At 42.7% G+C, this 19,203-nt stretch overlaps 1 long non-coding RNA gene across 1 annotated transcript in view; it reads left to right on the top strand.

The window, feature by feature from the left end:
- The first annotated feature begins 665 nt into the window (after positions 1–665).
- Positions 666–19,203, top strand: part of LOC310828141 — a 170,223-nt gene continuing 151,685 nt past the window's right edge. Inside the window, exon 1 of the long non-coding RNA XR_014556716.1 lies at positions 666–1,666. This is a non-coding gene — a long non-coding RNA (uncharacterized lncRNA). The remainder of the gene's footprint in view (positions 1,667–19,203) is intronic.

Below are 19,203 nucleotides of genomic sequence, written 5' to 3'. Positions count from 1 at the left end.
GCCATTCTCTGGTTTACCACATGGGGAAAGCTGAGCACAACTCCAACAGCTCATGACAGGCAGTTGTGCGAGAGCAGTGCCAAGGAGAGGTGAAGGTAAGGTAAGGTGGGCAGTGCTACCTTGAGCAGATTGGCAACATTATTTTACTCTAAACTGTAATTCATGTTAGTTTTGATCCTCCCCCCTTTATGAAACTACTTAGAGACAGTAGTTTGAAGTAGGCAATTTACTTCAAAGAAGCAAATTTTCAGCACAATTCTCGCCTGCCCTCCTACTCTTGTTCAAAGACCACATCAGCCGTCTCTAGAATGGGGAAAGGAAGTGTTTTTGAAGAGGTTAAGTGATTTCTTTTCCCCCTTCAGACACTTCTTAATTGAGTTTAGACACATTCTGTACATTTTTACATCAGCATCAAAGGTAGCGTCTTCCCAAAGATAAGCAGCTTCTTCTCATGTTTCCAGAAAGAAAAAAAAGAGAGAGAAAAGTTTCCATCACATATTTTCATCAGGTCTTTAGGATTGAAAGCTACCGGATGTCACTGTTGTCATAATAAAAATGCAAGGCTGAGCCAGAAGCAGGCAAACCCCGCACTGAGGGCACATAACAGTGAACATGGCTCGTCTCTTGCTTCTCTCACGCATCAACCGTATTATTTTGGATTGTCTTCAGCTGACTCGCACGAAGCTTGCCTTTTCGCTTGATTGTGTCGCAAGCTGAGGAAGGTGGGTTTGATTGTCAAACTGAGAGCAGGCATCAGGCGTGGACCACAAGTTGGTGGCAGAGCAGGTGCTTTGCTGCGACCCCCAGATTCAATCTGCGGCATTTCCAGTTTGAAAGCATCAGGCAGCAGATGTTGAGAGAGGCTGACAACAAAGCCAGTGTCAGATTTCAGTAGGCTCTTGGCATAGTGCAGCTGATAGCCTGGCTAGCTCCAACCAGAGCTCAAGTTGGGCATTGCTGCCACTGCCCCTATTGCCGCCCCACATTTCTGCTGCTGTTACAGTAGGTGCTGCCACTACAGATCGCTCCCCTTCACAGCTACCTCTGGGCCTGGGTGAGTGCTCATATGAGTACTTGAAACAAATCGTTCCTAGAGGAGGCCTAACTGCTGCTTAAGAATCTGAGAATATCCATTTGGCATAGGAATTTCTTCACTAAGCCAAGAGATCAATGTGTATAATATGGTCTCCCGAGATGATCCGCTCTGAAACATTTCTTGGAAGTAAGCCTGTGTGCTTCAAACAGCCTGCGTGAGGGGGAATTCTCATGCAGATCCTCAGATTTGTAAACATTAAGCACATTTCAAACATAGGAGTGTTTTCCAGCTCTAAATATTACCCATGGGCAAAGGCCTGCTGGAAGGAAACAAACAGTCACTTGGTAAGCGTTGGCATTTGCTAGCGCATTTGTAGAGTAGTGGAATTACAAAAAATAATAATTCTGTAGTTTCCCCTTTCATTCATTCACTCACTCGCCTTTAAAATAGACAGTCACTGGCAAGCAAGTGTAGCCTGCTTGCTGCATATCATGTTAACAAGGCTGCACATGCTCAGTGGTAGAATTGAGGCAGGGAGCAGCCACCATTATGGGCAACTGGCTTATTTTACCTCAGAACAGGTGATGCCTGTTGCTGCTTTTCTGTAAGGCCCCAAACCCTCAAGAACAGGTTAGTAGTAAAGTTTCCCTGAAGTGTTAAAAAGAAATACAAATTTCCTCAGTGCTGTTAAGATCCATGTTAGGAATAAAAAAAGGATTAAGCTCCTTATTCATGTACTGCTGTGTGGGGTTTTTTTGGGGTTTTTTTTTGAGAGTGAGTTTTATGTTCTTCACCCCATAGAAGTCCTTTGCTGTTGGTCTCTGCAGGGACCCATAATGAAGAGCATTGATAAACAAAGGAACAATACAAAATAACAATACTCCCAAGTCAATGGAGTTATACATGCTATACATTTGTGTTCATGCCTTGACACCATATCTGTGTGTAACACTCTCTGCGTGGAGCTTTCTTTGAGAAGGCATCAGATTACTTTTTGTAATGGACCGTCCAATAAAAAATGGAGTCCGCGTGTTGTCTTTGTTTTTATGTTGTGTTTATGGCGTTACAGTGGTACCTCGGGTTACATACGCTTCAGGTTACATACGCTTCAGGTTACAGACTCCGCTAACCCAGAAATAGTGTGGTCTTTAAGGTGCTACTGGAAGGAATCTTTTTTGTCCAGAAATAGTGCTTCAGGTTAAGAACTTTGCTTCAGGATGAGAACAGAAATTGCGTGGTGGCAGCGTGGCGGCAGCAGGAGGCCCCATTAGCTAAAGTGGTGCTTCAGGTTAAGAACAGTTTCAGGTTAAGAACGGATCTCCGGAACGCATTAAGTACTTAACCCGAGGTACCACTGTACTGTTTAAAGGTCTGGGCCCAGGTTATGATGGTCCAGTGCATGTGGGTCAGGGGCCCATTAGTGAGATGGGGAGAATCTTTAATATTGTGGCATGTGAGCGGCTAGTTGAGGATAATGTGTGAGGTACTAAATGCCGGCCATGAAATGGATGGTGAGAATGAGATTGGGTGAGCGGTTTTATGAATAGGTGGCTCTGCGCTACGCTGCCTTTTAATGCTTTGACTTTATTTTCATGGATATGGATACTGTTTATGAATTTGTCGCTGCTGCTGTTTAAATGTACATCATTTAACATTGCTTTTAATGTTGTGCTCCTGTGCTCAGATCCTGCTCGTGGGCTTCCCACGGGCATCTGGTTGGCCACTGCGAGAACAGATTCTCGACTAGATGGGCCACTGGCCTGATCCAGATCTTGTTGTATTTTGGGCTTATCCACACTAACCTTTCGCCCTTCTCTTTCCAGGCAGAGGCCTGCACTATAATGCTCCGTGTCTTAGCGGTGGTCTTTGCTGTTTTGCCTCAAGCTTCCCTCATGAAAACCCACCCTTTAAAACGCTTTCTCTCGTTTAATTCTCGTTTAATGGGTTTTACCATTTTATGTTCATGACAATACATATTATCTCATAAGGAAGTTAGAGTATTAAGAAAAAGTAAGAAAAAAGAAAAAAAGAAGGGAAACAATTCCCCGGCTCCCCCCGCCCCAACTTCCCTCATCTTCACCTTCTGGTTTGTTACATTGATTGTTGTACTCTGCATGTATACATACTATTCCGTGTTGTTACATTGTCATTCTCCATTTTTTAAATCAATAAAATTGTGAAAGTGAATAAACTTTCTCTTGTTTAATTTTCATGATATTTGGTTTGTATTGGTATTGTAAATTTGACATAAGGTTACCTGCCTTAGCAATTACAGTGGTACCTCGGGTTACATACGCTTCAGGTTACATACGCTTCAGGTTACATACGCTTCAGGTTACAGACTCCGCTAACCCAGAAATATTACCTCAGGTTAAGACAGTGGCGTAGCGTGGGGGGTGCAGGGGGGGCCGGCCGCACCGGGCGCAACATCTGGGGGTTAGGGAAATCCACGGGTTAGGGGGCGCAAATCCATGGGTTAGGGGGCGCAAATCCATGGGTTAGGGGGCGCAAATTACTTGCCTTGCCCCGGGTGCTGATAACCCACGCTACGCCACTGGGTTAAGAGATTTGCTTCAGGATGAGAACAGAAATCGTGCTCCGGCGGTGCAGCGGCAACTGGAGGCCTCATTAGCTAAAGTGATGCTTTAGGTTAAGAACAGTTTCAGGTTAAGAACGGACCTCCGGAACGAATTAAGTACTTAACCTGAGGTACTGTATTATAGAAAGGCAGGCCAGAAACATGTGAAAACCCTGATACCTTTTTCACATTGCTGGGCATCTTCCCCTCCAGATCAGGTTTATTCAAGTCTTGCTCAGTGGGCTCAGGCTAACTAAAATAGGACCTTGGGCATAGCCAGGATTTCTGTTAGGGGGGTCAGGCCTTTGTTGAGGGGGACAGAACCTCAGTTAGCTATGTATTTTATTGTTCTTTATTGATTTAGGGGGGCAGCTGCCCCTCCCTGCCCCCCTTGGCTACGCCCATGAATAGGACATAAAGTTTCAAGACCTTAGCAACCCAACATTATTATATCCTGTCTAGCAATGGAACGTAAGGAAAGTGCGTAGTACATCCCACAGCAGGTTTCAGGTGCATAACAGAATAAAGGTATGATTTTGCTTCATATAATCTAATGCTCTGTCTTGTATTGGTTGTCCATGAAAAAAACTGGATTGCTGCCTTCTTTGGCTTTAACTTTCCTGTCAGTTCATTCTTGGGTCTCTGTGTGCATAACGTGCATTTGTCCACTCGCCTTTTCTCTCTTTGCTGGTATGACCTTTTCCAGTTGAAAAAGGATTTTGACTCAGGAGGCTCTGTCTCATTTACGTGACATACAGCACTCCAGTGCAGCAGGGACAAGTTGACATTCGTAAAATATCTAGTTGTTCCGGTGCCCACTGGAAATGTCACCCATTGCTAAAGCAGCCACATTTAGGCGGTCATCTTCCTTTACATTCCCCATCTACACACTGTACCCACTTTGTTTTTCAGTGGTTCACTGAGATTCTCTCTCCCCCTCTCTTTCTTTTTTCTTCCTTTCTTCCTTTCTGAAAAGAGAACTTACCTAAGGACTTTCTTTTTTTTGGTCTGTGTGTGTGTTTTGCAAGTGTTGCATGCGGGCAGATTTTTTTTTTTTTAAAAGCAAACTGCTGTCTCAGTTTATTGAGTATAAAACTGAAAGTCTCTCTAAATTAAATGAGTTTTTGTTAAGCAGTTGGCCACTTCCCAGCATCATGTTCCAAAGGAAACTGGCAGCTGGCTTGGGAAAAAAAGAACCAGGAATTTGGCATCAACCAACTGACGAAGGAGTTCCCCTGGCATTTGTGACTCATTGCCGTTCATATTTCTTTAGCTGGAGTAAGCCCCCCGCCCCCAACCAAAGCCCAGGCTCATTTTAGGGGATGATGAAAGCAGCAACACCTCTGGCACTACTTTATTGTATCTATAGTGAAGTGTGCATCAAAATGACATTTGATGTAAGCAACAGAGAATGTGCTGTGAAATTTTAATAAAGTGATCTGTCTTTAGCATACTTAGGGGTGGGTTCACCATTCTGCTATCTTATGCATATTTATCCCTGAAGCTGCCTTATCAGACTATTGGTTCACCTAGCCCAATACTGCCTCTTCTGACTTAGCACCAGCTCTCCAGCATCTTGGGCAGGGAGGTGTCTCCCATTGCCAGCTGCCTGGAGATGCTCAGGACTGAGCTTGTTCATTCAAAACTTATGTGCTTAGTCACTGAGCAATGGTTCTTCCCCACGTTGCATGTTGCTCCACTAGCTCAAATAGCAGAAGTCAACCTTGTTACAGCCCATTGCAGTTCTTGTTACGCTGAGGATGGGATGGAACAGGGCAAGACAAGACAAGGTCAGAGGATGAGCAAGTTTATGGAGATTCATAGCCAGCAAGAGCAGACACCTGTTTGCTCAGAGTCAGGCCAGTGAGCAAGCCTCACCTAGAAGCTTTTATTGAGCCCGTGGCATGTCTCCTGATCTTCTCTGGTCTATTGGGGAAATAGATTTCCTTGCTGAATGTGGCTGGTCTCCCATTGGCCATTACCGGGGATGGAGCAGTGCAAAAGGTGAATCCCTGCCTAATGTGACAAATATGCTGTTGTTCTTGCAGCAGTGGCGTAGCGTGGGGGGTGCAGGGGGGGCCAGCTGCACCGGGCGCAACATCTGGGGGGTAGGGTTAGGGTGCGCAAATCCACGGGTTAGGGGGCGCAAATCCATGGGTTAGGGGGCGCAAATTACTTGCCTTGCCCCGGGTGCTGACAACCCACGCTACGCCACTGTCTTGCAGGGATGGGGAACCTTTATCTTTGAAGGCCTGGATTTCCTGGATTTATACTGGACTGTTTACACATCATTTAGTTTTATTAGTTCCCCAGCATTATTGCCAATGTCTTTTGGAGGGGCACTCTTGCACCACAGTGTAACGAAAGCAGGACACCCCCCCAAACATTTGTAGTATAAAATAACTATTAATGGGGAGATGATTGAACTACCAAAATGGGGGCTCTTGAAGGGAAACTAAGCAGTGGCGTAGCGTGGGTTGTCAGCACCCGGGGCAAGGCAAGTAATTTGTGCCCCCTAACCCGTGGATTTGCGCCCCCTAACCCTAACCCCCAGATGTTGCGCCCGGTGCGGCCGGCCCCCCCTGCACCCCCCACTGCACGCCACTGAAACTAAGTGACCAGAACCTCATTATCGTTGTCTAGTTGGAACTTCTGCTTTCCTAGATCTGACCAAATCCCAAATCTAGATCTTAAATCCAGATCTGGTACACAGCCTATTCATGTTCATGTTCCCCACCTCTATTAATGTTCCCCACCTCTAATCTGAAGTGGCATGGCATATCAGAGCATGCAGGTTCTGTCCACGTGTAGATCAGCTTACACTTCTGCTCACAGCTTTGAAAGAAAGATTTCCCCATTATACTTTGCTATGTGCATGAAATCTCCCGTGAACATTGACAATGTTTCTAGCTACCAAAGGGTCCAAATTTAAAGGCTAGGTTTTAATTAATAGTGATGCAAGTGGGCTAACAAAGACTGCCATTATAGCAGTTTCTTTTATGGTGCCATTAAGTTGACAATACCAGTATTTTAATGTAATTTTTATGATTACAATTACATATTAACTTCATTTTATGGGATTGTACGCAATGTGGTTTTATGGAAGCCTAATGGTAAAGTTCAGCAATTTCTCTTGTGTTTTAAAGAGTGTATTTATGCTCGCATGAGATTAAGTGCTAAGTTTCTTCATTCGTGGAACTGTCCTTGGATCTTACCAGCAACAGAACAAACCTTTACTGGGAAGTAGACACCTAGAACCACATACTGATGGATGCAAGACCCACAGAAATGTAGTGGCAAATTTTTCATTATATCACTACAGCTGTATGAGTGATCAGTGCTTTTAGTTCAGCCTTCACCACCCTAGTGCCCTCCAGATGTTTTGGACTACAAGCCAGTTCAGCCCCAGAAACTGTTTTAGATGACGGATAAATCAATTAACTATTTGTTGTCACACTTATCCTTGTGAGCATGTTGTGTTCATTCAAATTCTTTCAGCCAGCTGGTTTCATTAAGCCATGGAGCTAATTTCAGCAGTGAAAGGTGTTTAATTGAAAGAGGCTATTAAGTGTCTCCTGTGCTAAATAGCACTTCTGTAGGTTCTTTGCTCAATGCTTTTTGAGCTTTGAGGTGTTTTCTTTCACCTGCACCTCTCCTACCTCCCAACATGTTAATAACCGATAAACTGTGTTATTTCTACTCTCAACAAGTTGACTTTAGTTATTTTTAGATACTTTGCATTTTACTGTGTGTTTCTTCCTTCTGGGCTATCCTTAACTAGAATTGCAGCACAAGTTAACTTCATTTAAGGTGCTGCCAATATTTTGTGAGAGTAATTTAAGTACCTACTGGAAATGCACATTTGTGCAATCAAAGTAGTTTTAAGTGATCTGTCACCCTAGCGGAACAAATCTACTTTAAAAAAGAATTAGACTGTTTGCAGTTAGGAAAGTGATGGGGAAATTCATTGAAAAGGGTGGAATGAACAAATGATTGATGGGAAGATGTATAAATATCCCACAAGCTAATCAGGATGAATGCTCATTGCTTGCAAACAAATTGGAATAAATGTTCAATAATGACCAGATCTTTGCATAAACTTTGTGCAAGCAAATCAGGATGAACGCTCAATAAACAGGTTGTTTGGAGGAACCAGTAGGCCAGTTGTTAACTGGTCAATATCGTTATCTCTCAGCTCCTGCCAACAAGTGCAGGACAATATCAGAAGAATCCTGGGGTGGTATAATGAACTGTTCCACTTCAGACTGCAAGTGGGTAATCTCATTTTCCAGGGCTAGAACCTTTTTCCCTGAGGTGCTAGTTTTCTGTCTGAAAGGCCACAGAATGCCAGAAAATCCATTATGTTTTTAGAAAGATCACTGGGTAAGCGAAAGCTTCCCTTGTTACAATTTGCTTGTAAAACACAGCACAGTGGCACTAATATCAAGTTACTCACCAACTCCAGCTTTGCACCTTGAAGAGGAACATGTGAAAATCCAAAGGGTTTTTTTAACAGGATGTTGGAATGTAACACAGTATTTGCACGAAAGCAATTAAGCTGTTTGTAAACATGCCTTCTCCAGCTTTTAATTTAAGGAGGACAAAGAAAGTGCTTTGTTGTTCTTAGCAGGAATTTGAGTTAATTCAAATGAGACAAACAAGCAAAACAGTGTTTCCTCTTTACCTAATGGGTGTTCAGATTAAATCTGAAAAGGTCAGGTTTTTTTGTTGTTGTTTTAAATCAAATTGCTTAAATTCTTCCACTCATTTTCTTTGGCTCAAGTACTTCTCCGTCTTTCTCCTCTCTCTTTCTTTCCTCCCTCCTCCTCCTTCACGTCCTCATCCGGCTTTGAGGGAACTATTGTGTTCAAAGCACCTTTAGCCATAGAGACAACTCTTGGAACAAGAATTTCACTTTGCTGCCGGCTTGTCACTTGTGATGAATAAGCCTTTGCTGGTTAAGTGGCAGTGACACATCATTGTGGCAGCTTTTGCATCGCAACAGAAAGATAATTAATCTTGCTATCAACATTGCTAAACTGAGGAAAGCTCACTCATTACTTGATTCTGTAAAGTGGCTTTGTGTAAGGTGGGAGATCTCTTATTTAAAATGTGTGAGGCGTCTACTTCCTGTGACTTTAAAATAGAACAACTTGCTTTGTAAATCAGCGTAGGTAGGGGAATACATAACCTAGGATCCTGACAAGAGCCCTGCTAGATCAGGCCAAAGGCCCATGTCAGCCAGCATACTGTTCTCAGATGCATCTGGGAAGCTTGCATGCAACATCTTGCCTCCTTGTGATTTCCGGCAACTGGCATAAAGCAGCATTCTTTCTCTGACAGAGGAAGGCGAATATAACTATGATGACTTGTAGCAATTGATAGCCATAGCCTCCATGAATTTGTCTAATCCTCTTTTTAAGCTGTCCAAGTGGGCAGCCATCATTGCATCTTTTGGCAGCTAATACAGTGGTACCTCGGGTTACATACACTTCAGGTTACAGACTCCGCTAACCCAGAAATATTACCTCGGGTTAAGAACTTTACTTCAGGATGAGAACAGAAATCGTACAGCGGTGGTACAGCAGCAGCAGGAGGCCCCATTAGCTAAAGTGGTGCTTCAGGTTAAGAACAGTTTCAGGTTAAGAACGGACCTCTAGAACGAATTAAGTACTTAACCCGAGGTACCACTGTACCTTATTTTTAACTATTTGGTACGTGAAGAAGTACTTTCTTTTGCCTTGAATATTCTAACGTTGATATTCATTGGATGGCTCTGGGTTCCAGTATTTTGTGAGGCAGAAAAACCTCTCTTCATCCACATCATGCAGGATCTCATACAGCAGGAACTGTATTTTTTTTTATTGCAGTGTAGGTTAGTTTCTACACACACTAACACAATCTGTCCTCAATCCAGACAAGCAAGAAATGTTATAGGAGTTGAAATACACATTTCAGCCAAGCAAAAATACTCAAGGAGAGGGTAAAGCGAGGCTGGTGAGGGATGTGGTCCAGGGAGAGTCCTGAGGGCCATGTATTTACTTGCTTGCCCATCCCTGCCTAGAAACAAGTCCCATTGAATTCAGTGGAGCTTACTTCTGAGTAAACATGTAGATGATTGCTGTGTAAGACACATACGTCCTCTACGCCTGCTGAACAAGGTGCACATTTATTTGGTCATTGTATTGCCAAAAATGTTATATCTATCTATCCATCTATCATCTTTAAAGCCCTAAACGGCCTCGGTCCAGTATATCTGAAGGAGCGTCTCCACCCCCATCGTTTTACCCGGACACTGAGGTCCAGCACCGAGGGCCTTCTGGCAGTTCCCTCACTGCGAGAAGCCAAGTTACAGGGAACCAGGCAGAGGGCCTTCTTGGTAGTGGCACCCTCCCTGTGGAACGCCCTCCCACTAGATGTCAAAGAGAACAACAACCACCAGACTTTTAGAAGACATCTGAAGGCAGCCCTGTTTAGGGAAGCTTTTAATGTTTGAGTATTACAGTATTTTAATATTTTTTTGGAAGCCGTCCAGAGTGCCTGGGGAAGGTATAAATAATAAATTATTATTATTATTATCTATCTATCTCTTGGGGTTTTTCTTTTTTTTAGACTGTGAGCCACCATGAACCTTTGGCAGAGGGACAGATTTTTAAAATAAAAAAATCTAAATAAGAAAAATCTAATTTTATCCAATACTTGGAAACTTTACAACCATTCAAGTTCACTGTGTGCTGAGGAGATCCATTTGTTAGCATTTGAGCTTATTTTAGCTCCTCACAATTATCAGGAGCTGCCATAAAGGAATATTGTGTTTGCCAGGCTATGATGTTACAATTTATTACATTTTTTAACTTCAAAGATTGCAAGTTAATGATATTTCAGAATTTCTACATCCATATATAGTGATAAAGCAATGAAGAAAGAAGATAGAATCTTAACACCGTCACTCCTCCTCGGCTGTCTTTTCATTCATTCCACAGATAGATTTTTTTTTTAAAGAAAAAGAATCCTGTCCTTATATGAAAGGCCTGCTGATTGAAGATTAAAGGTGTTAACACTTGGTGACCTGGCTCTGTGCCAGCTGGATAATTACACTCTGCCACTCTCCATCACACTGTAGTTTTCATTATTTAGATGAATTGTTCTTCACGTTTTGTCCCAAATGATGAGAATGGGCTTCCTGTCGGAAACCTTTTATTACCTTAGATATGTCTCTGACACCTGCTTTTGACTTGTTTCTAAAGGCATTAGAGCTGATTCAGACATTTGAGGCATGGGGGCAAAATATGTGGTATAGCCTTTGTAGCCAGAACCACTTTCAGAAGGCAGATTCAAAAGGTATCCAATAAAAAAGCACAGAAATACAAGTGATCAGTGACCAATAAAATCAAAATGGAAGGCTGGCATTGCTATTTTGAGGAAGTTTTCCTGAATAAAAATGACTTCAGCATGAGCCAAAACCAAACAACAGTCAATGTTTGTTTACTATAATGGAGGAGCCCGAGCCACATAATGGGCACCACCATACTACATGCCCAGCTCTGAGTAACCCCTTAGTTGACGTAAAGGGTGGCCTCACCATGAGGGCCTCTTTAGCTGACCAGGAAGGTCTGTAAAGGAAGAGGCAGTCTTTCAAAGAGCCAGGTCCTCAAGCTGTTGAATGCTTTGTAAACTAAAAAAAGCACCTCAGACTTGGCCTAGTAGTAAATTGGCAGGCAGTGCAGATCCTTTAACAAGGCTGCTGAAGAGAAAAGCAGGCTATACGACTTATTTATGGCATGCTTACTTTTAACGTAGAGGGTGTTATTAAGGAGCAATAGCATTTAGCATGACCCCTTCCCCAATGCTTACAAATAGTCTCTGAGTTTGAGCCTGTATATGACGCTGTGGGTTAAACCACAGAGCCTAGAACTTGCCGATCAGAGGTTGGTGGTTTGAATCCCCGTGACGGAGTGAGCTCCTGTTGCTCGGTCCTTGCTCCTGCCAACCTAGCAGTTCGAAAGCACATCAAAGTGCAAGTAGATAAATAGGTACCGCTCTAGCGGGAAGGTAAACGGTGTTTCCGTGCGCTGCTCTGGTTCTCCAGAAGCGACTTCGTCATGCTGGCCACATGACCCGGAAGCTGTACGCCGGCTTCCTCAGCCAATAAAGCGAGATGAGCGCCGCAACCCCAGAGTCGGCCACGACTGGACCTAATGGTCAGGGGTCCCTTTACCTTTACTTATGCTTTCTAGAGAATGAACAAATGAATGAATCACAGAATCATACAGTTGTGGAGTTGGAAGGAACTAATGGTTATCTAGTTCAACCCCCTGCTATGCAGGAATCACAGCTGAAGAATCCCTGACTGATGGCCATCCAACCTCTTTTTAAAAACATCCAATGAAGGAGAGTCATCCACCACCTTCTGAGCTAGTACGTTCCACTGTCAAACAGCTCTAACTGTCAGAAAGTTCTTCCTAATGTTTAATCAATATTGCTAAAACAAGGTGCCAACCTAGTCCCTACTCTAAGCATGTACAGCCTATTTGTGAGCATAGCTTTCCACAACTATGACAAATTGGTGGTAGGGGAGTACAATGTTCAGAACTGCACATGGGTGGAGGAGAGGAGAGTATGGTAAATTGTCCCATAAATAAATATGGCAAAAATATATATGCATGGCAACAATGTTAAACAGAAAGACGTATTTTATGGCATGACCTGTTCCATCTCTTAATTTCGTATGGCGTCATTGGGACTGAGCCCCTCTGTGGGGGAGGCCAGGGGCTAGCATCACCTGGGCCTGAGTCTCTGCATGGTGCCCCAGAATGTCTTCAACCCCACAGTAGCAAAAGGATAACCAGCCCACCAACTCTGTTCCATTTCCACAGAGGGTGTCTCAGTTGCTCCTGGAATGCTCACAGATTCCTTTTTCTTCAGTGACGTAGTGCCATAGAGGAATAGCTTTTCAACTTGGTTATGCTTTGTAAATCAACAGCCTTATTTAGGAATTTTCTTCATAAGACTGCTTTGCATAGGCTGGCACTTAGTTGCAGAGCTAGCAGAAGGCCAATCTGAGTTTGTTTTTCTTTTATGTCTCAGCACCTCATTTTTTATTTATCTAATATTTTAAAAAAACATGTTGACAAGAGTCTTTGTAACACGGCAGAATATAAATTGAAATAATTTAATAAATGAATAACTCTTTGCTGAAGGCAAATGCTAGCCTAATATTTATTAAGTGGCAGGCTCTTTCTTTCCATTTTCTAATTTGCTTCCTTCCCATTTATTTTGATGTCCTTTTTGTAACCTTGGCTTCACTGTGCATTGCAGTGAAACATGTCCCAAGAGTTGGAGTATGTGGCTACCTGCTTTCTATCCTCCTTTTAAGGGGCAGGAGAATGTCCCAAAATATACTGCACTGCCATAGATATCTAAAATTAACAAAATAGATTTTAAGTAATTGCATCTGTATACTGTAAGCCCCATACAGATGTGTCTGTGCAATTAAATAAATAATAGTTTGCTAACATAGTGCTGTTCCACACTTCTGTTTGTACTGTGCCTAGAAAGCATGGGTCTGTGTGATTTATTGTTTGCCCCATGACTTTCCCTGGAAAAAAAACCACTCTTTACCACTGAATCGGAATAAACGGCAATTTGCAGAAAACCCGAGCCACAGTGGCCACATTCAGATGCAATGGAAAACTGTTATTGCCTGCTATGTGAATGAGCTTGCATGAACTTCAAGTTTGCACCTCTCCCTTTCCTGCTCTTTGCATGCTAGAGGAGGAGATCAAAAACTTCTGATTTTAAACAAACCACAGTTTCCCATGATGTCCAAACTTGGAGAACTGTGGTTTCTTTAAACTGGTTTGTTAGGATGAGCCAAGCTCTGTTTGATCTTGTATTGTTCTCATTAATTAGTATTTAATCAAACTATAGACAACCCCCAACTCAGATGTCAGATGGGACTGTGATTAGTTTAAAATCAGAAGTGGAAGTTTTCCATCTATATTGCTATACCACGGAAGACAATCATTATCTTGAGGAGATTAGGGTGGTGCCAAGCAATTCTCCCTCTCATGCCCAGGTAATGCCTAGAAATCCTGTGAACCTGGGCTTTTAAGTTGTTAATTCTTTTTATTCTATAAAATAGTTGCTGAAGCAACTCTGTATGGGAATTGTGATGACCTAGATTGACTTCCACAGGGATCTCACACTGACACCTGCTATAGGGAGTATCAGCTAGCTTTAGGAGTTATTTGTGATGACTTCCTGCCAAATATTAGTCAGTCTTTCGCTTTGGTGGGAGCAGACCAGCAGGGAAAAGGTATATAAGTCCCAATGGCAGCCCTGGTTAGAGAGAATCCGACACAGATGTTAGGCTGGCACAAGGGCGGCAACTTGGCTCTTAAGATTCTGTACCTATTACCACACAGATGGAAAATGGAAATTTCAGAATGCAAATTTTTTCTACAAAAGCAACACAAAGGGGTGTAAGATTATTTGCCTTTGTTAAAGAGCAAATTTGGTGTTTTTTGTTGCCTACCTGAATCCAAAAGAACCATTGCCCACTTGGCAACACACCATGTCCTTCTCTAGTGCACAATAGCACCAGAGTGTGCAACAATAGCAGGAAACCTCGATTTCCTTTTATTTCTGAACCTAGATATGATCTGTGCCATATCCCACCTTGATTTATATTTGAAATAACTGCATGTTAAAATAGATATAGGGTTGCTATTGAAAATGGCAACCCTCCACTTTATTTTGTACAGCAGAAGCAGGAACCTCTGATCTGGGATCCAAATGCCTTTCTATCTGGCCCCCCAGGACTCTCTGCAGGTCACACCCCTCAGCAGCCCTCCTTTACACCCTTCTTGGGAATTTTTGCCTGGTTGGATTGTGCTGTTGAACTCTGATAATGGCTCTGTCTTGCCTGGATGGAGAATTGAGAGGTGTGTGTGTGAACAAACCAGCCCACTGTACAATGTTTCCTTGCCAACTTTTGTTTCTCCCTCCACTCACCACTGGCACGTGATCTTGGAAGAGAATGTGGCCCTTGGGCTGTAAAAGGTGTTCCCTTCCCTGTTGTATAGGAAAGCATACTCCTCATCTATGTGATATTACATCATTATGAATCCCTTCCCCATTGGCAGCAGTCCGTGATGTGTAGCAAGAATGGGAAAATGCATGGCTTCATGACAGCACAACATTGGGTGTTTTATCAGGGTGGGCAACATGGTATGGAAATGCTCTTTCTGGTGGCAGACCACAGGGAAAGCAATGGTTTTAGTTCAAGGAGCGCAACGAGGGGCAGGGGGAATCCTGCTCATACCTTTTGAAGATAATCTGAGAGCATCTCTCTCTCTCTCTCTCTCTCTCTCTCTCTCTCTCTCTCTGTATGTGTATGTGTGTGAGTGTTCCATCTGTGCTCTGTATTTGATCAGTAAGGGCACAGTGGTGGGGAGGCCGGAGAGAGAGATTTCATTGATGGCTGTCCCAAGGGGAGGTCTCATTGGGAATACCTTTGCAGGTATTCAGTGGTTTTTAATTGGCTTCTTTGTTTTTATTCTATGTATTTTGTTTTACTTTAACTGTTTTTTGGGGGGGAGAATGGATGGGATAGAAATAAATGAATGAATACATATTGCTCCGAATGGTTGGAAAGTGAGATGTTGCATTTCTGAGAGACTCAATCTTGACAGTGAATAAATGGCTCCCCTTAGAATTTAATGTTACAGAGATTAGTGAATGTTCCTATGCTGATTAAAATTTGTTCCTCCCTGCCCTCAAAAGATTTATTTCTGTAGGCCAATCATTTGGTGAGACTATACAGAGACAGGTAAATGATGCAAGGCTGGGCAAAATTGGATCAAAGAGGCACTGTTCTTAAATTGGCATGCTTTAAGTGTTTCATGTCTGGATTGCAATCAAAGCCCAGTGATTTCAGCTAACATGGATGTCTCTATCAAACCCTTAGGATAATACTTTTGTTGTCACATATTATATTGTATGGGGTGGGGGGAAGCTGCAGATATTTAGTGCCTATTATATGCTTTTGGGATTGGCATGTCAAGTACATTTTTAACATTGCTTTTTAATTGCAATAAGAATGAGCCAAAAATAGATTTTTTTCAAGGGGCTGCATGTGGAATGAATTTCAAGTTGATGCTAAGAACACCAGAAGAGTCTTGCTTCAGAATACCAAGGAGCCATCTAGTCTAGAATACCATTTCCAAGAGTGACCAGAAAGATATCTCTAGGAAACACCTAAGAATATTTAAACAACAGCCCTCACTTGTTGATCTCTAGCAGCTGGTATTTTGAGACCGGCTGGTTCTGAATATGGAGGTTCCATTTGCTATCATTCCCTCTTTTATTTAATTCAGATCTTCACATGCTCACAAAATGTAGCCAAAACTGCGCCACACACACAAATGCAGTAGGGGAAGGATAATTTTGAAGTTTGCCCAGGTACAAACAAAATGTGGACAAAACTCCTCTGGGGGTTCTCCCTCATTCCAGCAATAGCCCAGTGAGTGGAAAAATGACAACTGGATGGGAGGGGAATAAAATAGAGTAGCTGGGAAAAGCGGGCATAGGAAAAGACACATAGACATTAAAAGGATAGAGGGAACCATAATGTGTTCCGGACAGGTCATTTCTCAGTTCAGTGGGCCTCTTTCAGATGTTTCCTCCAGCCTTTTTGTCTATCCTCCTTGAAGTCCTACCAGAAATCACAGACATGGACCATTGTGCATAAAAGCACATGCAGAAAACTCAGTTCAAAAACCCTTCTGTGTGCTTTAAAGTGGCAATGTGTACACAGCCCAAGTCTCTTGCCTGCTTTAGGGAGCAGGGCTCTGGATGTTCTGAATGGGTGTGCTCTGCTTCCGAATACCAGTTGCTGAAAACCTCGGGAGGGCAGAGTGCTGCTGTGTGTATCAGTCCTGCTTGTATTCTTCCCATAGGCATCTGGTTAGCCACTGTGAGTACAGAATGCTGGACTAGATGGACTATTGGATTGGCCCTTCTTATGTTTTTATGTTCTTAGTAAATGAGAGAAGAGGTCAAACCAAAGGGTTAGAGAGAAATGATAAGAGAATCTTTGGCGGTTCCAACTCAATTTCAGCAGCAGATGTAAAGGTAGTGGGGCACTCTCTGCATTGTAACCTGGCAACCTTAGACCCCAAACTTCCTTAGCTTAAGCTACCTAAAATACCGGTACCTTACAATAAATGTCATTGCTAATTTTTGAATTAAAGGTCAACTGTTGCTGCAACAGTATTCTACTAATTTATTTGAGTATGGTTGATTGGGCTTTGAGGTGGGTTAAGTTTGTCTAATCTAATTTAGCCTTTGGGGGATTTACAAGATCCCAGCCCTCACTCCTGGAAAGGAACAGAACCATTTACTTGCCCCCAGCCTTGGTGGATCATTGTCTGGTAAACTGCAATAAAAAGCAAATCTATTGTGCCTTTCTCTTGCAGTGTGAAAGCTGGGTGGCTCTGCTTTTAATAGGGCTTCTTCCTGAAACCTTGACTCATATGAATAGCTGGTTAAATGCAGCAGGCTCAATGAAGTCGCTGAGTCTACTAGCATGAATAAAGATTCCAGAGCATCTTTCCTTGGGTGAAAAGTGTGTGAATGAAGTACCATTTCAGCTGTACTTCCAACCAGTGCACGTCCAGAAACTTTCTGCTGAAATCCTGAACCTTTTATACCAAAAGTTTTTTTGTCCCACTTTCATTGCGCCATAGTGCAAAAATGCCCCTCCAGATAGCAACAATGCAATGATATTGGCTGGTTAAGCATCTCAGAGCAATTTCTAAAGCAGAATGATTTCCCCTGGGATAGCTCAGTTGGTAGACCATGAGACTCTTAGTCTCAGGGTTGTGGGTTTGGGCAAAAGATTCTTGCATTGCAGGGGGCTAGATGAGATTACTCTTGTGGTTCCTTCCAGCTCTACAGTTCTATGATTCTGTGTGTGGATGGTCCAATATAAATGCAGCACTAATGCACTATTACTGTGTCATTAACATGCTGCAGATTATACCTGCAGAAAACACCAGTTTGGAAGACCCTTGACAGGTTTATCTCTCGCCAAAAGGCCAGGCATGCTTAAGTGCTGCTGTGGTCTTTTGCTTCTCTAGTTGTGGTAAGTTGAAAATAAGGTCAACTAAAGGACTCTGAAAGGTGAAAGTGAGGTGGTCCCCCCTTGTATTTTGGCTTCAAGAATAACAGGGCAAACATTTCTGAGTGCAGGTGGAGATCTTTCCTGGAATGCTGGAGAGATATGAATTAAGTAGGCCTGGTTTCGAGGACCTTCCTGCTGCTGAAATATGTGTCAAGACTTTCTAATTATTCTGATTGCTGCACACTGACATGACCCTTTCTGGTGAAAAGGGAAGTGCTATATTATTTGTACACGTGCACAAACAAATAAATAAAAACCCCTCTACCGACACACCAGAATAAATCAAATTCACACAAGGATCTACTGAAACCTTGCAAGTGGGTCTGCTTCTGCAATGACATTGGACCATAAGAACGTCTTAGGATTTAATCAATCAGCATTCTAAACATGCTGTATTAAAGCAGAATGTGGTTGTTCTGCTTTTCAAACATGAAAAGGATCGATACACTTTGGTTAAACGTAATGTATACATTTGTGAAATTGATTAATATTTAATTATAAAGAGGTAAATGAAAGTGCCTGGGACATTTAATGTAGTGTATGTTAAATCTGTCGTTATAAATCCTAGACTATGTATCCTATGCCCTGGAGAATCTAAGAAATGATGGCTTTTGTATATGTAGCAGCATTGCTTTAGAAAGCAGTATGTCTTGAATGACTTATTAGTGCTAGGGGATATTGGCGTGTGCTTTTGTGTGTGAATTCTCATGATTACTCTTTCTGAAAAATTAAGTCATGAATTTTCGTTCAGAAAAATTGAAATAAACAACACATGGATGAATTGTGTCACAAAGTGTAAGGTGGGGGTGCTGACCACCCTCTTTGGGGAGCCTGATGTGGCCCTCCAAGCATTTTTTTCTGGCTCCCCAAACCTGACTTTTAGTGGTGGCAAAAATATTTTTTAAAGTTAGACACCATGCCCAGCACTTTGATGGGGATGCAAATCACCCCCTCCCTTGTCACCAGATTGATTACCGTACTTAATAAGCAAAAAAAGGCTGCATGCAGATTTATATGTGTGGTGTTGTGGTGGTGTCTGTGTTTGCATGTGAGAGTTTGGGTGACTACACACACTGCTGGCATGTGGCCCCAGGAGAACCGATGAAAGGTGAATGTGGCCCTCAGACCAAAAAGGGTTAGCCACTCCTTAAGTTAGATATGTAAGCTGTAGAGGTTATATCAGTCTCACTTATTCAGGATCCTAGAGAGAAGGAGCTCAGAAAGGGTCATTAAGGGTATTGGTGGATACCTAGCACCTGTGATTTTCCCCTTCCTGTCAACCATTCTCCATTGCAATAATTTCAAAACCAAGGCCCTCAAGTAGGCACAGAATGTGGGAACAAATTTGATTCAGTTCACAAATCTACCTAATTCATACTTTCTGAAACAAAACAGAAACAC

Source organism: Podarcis gaigeae (genome assembly GCF_964106915.1).
Source record: "Podarcis gaigeae genome assembly, chromosome: 12".
NCBI classification, from domain to species: Eukaryota; Metazoa; Chordata; class Lepidosauria; order Squamata; family Lacertidae; genus Podarcis; species Podarcis gaigeae.
Note: the sequence above shows the minus strand (reverse complement) of the source record. Positions and strands in the feature narration are given on the sequence as shown.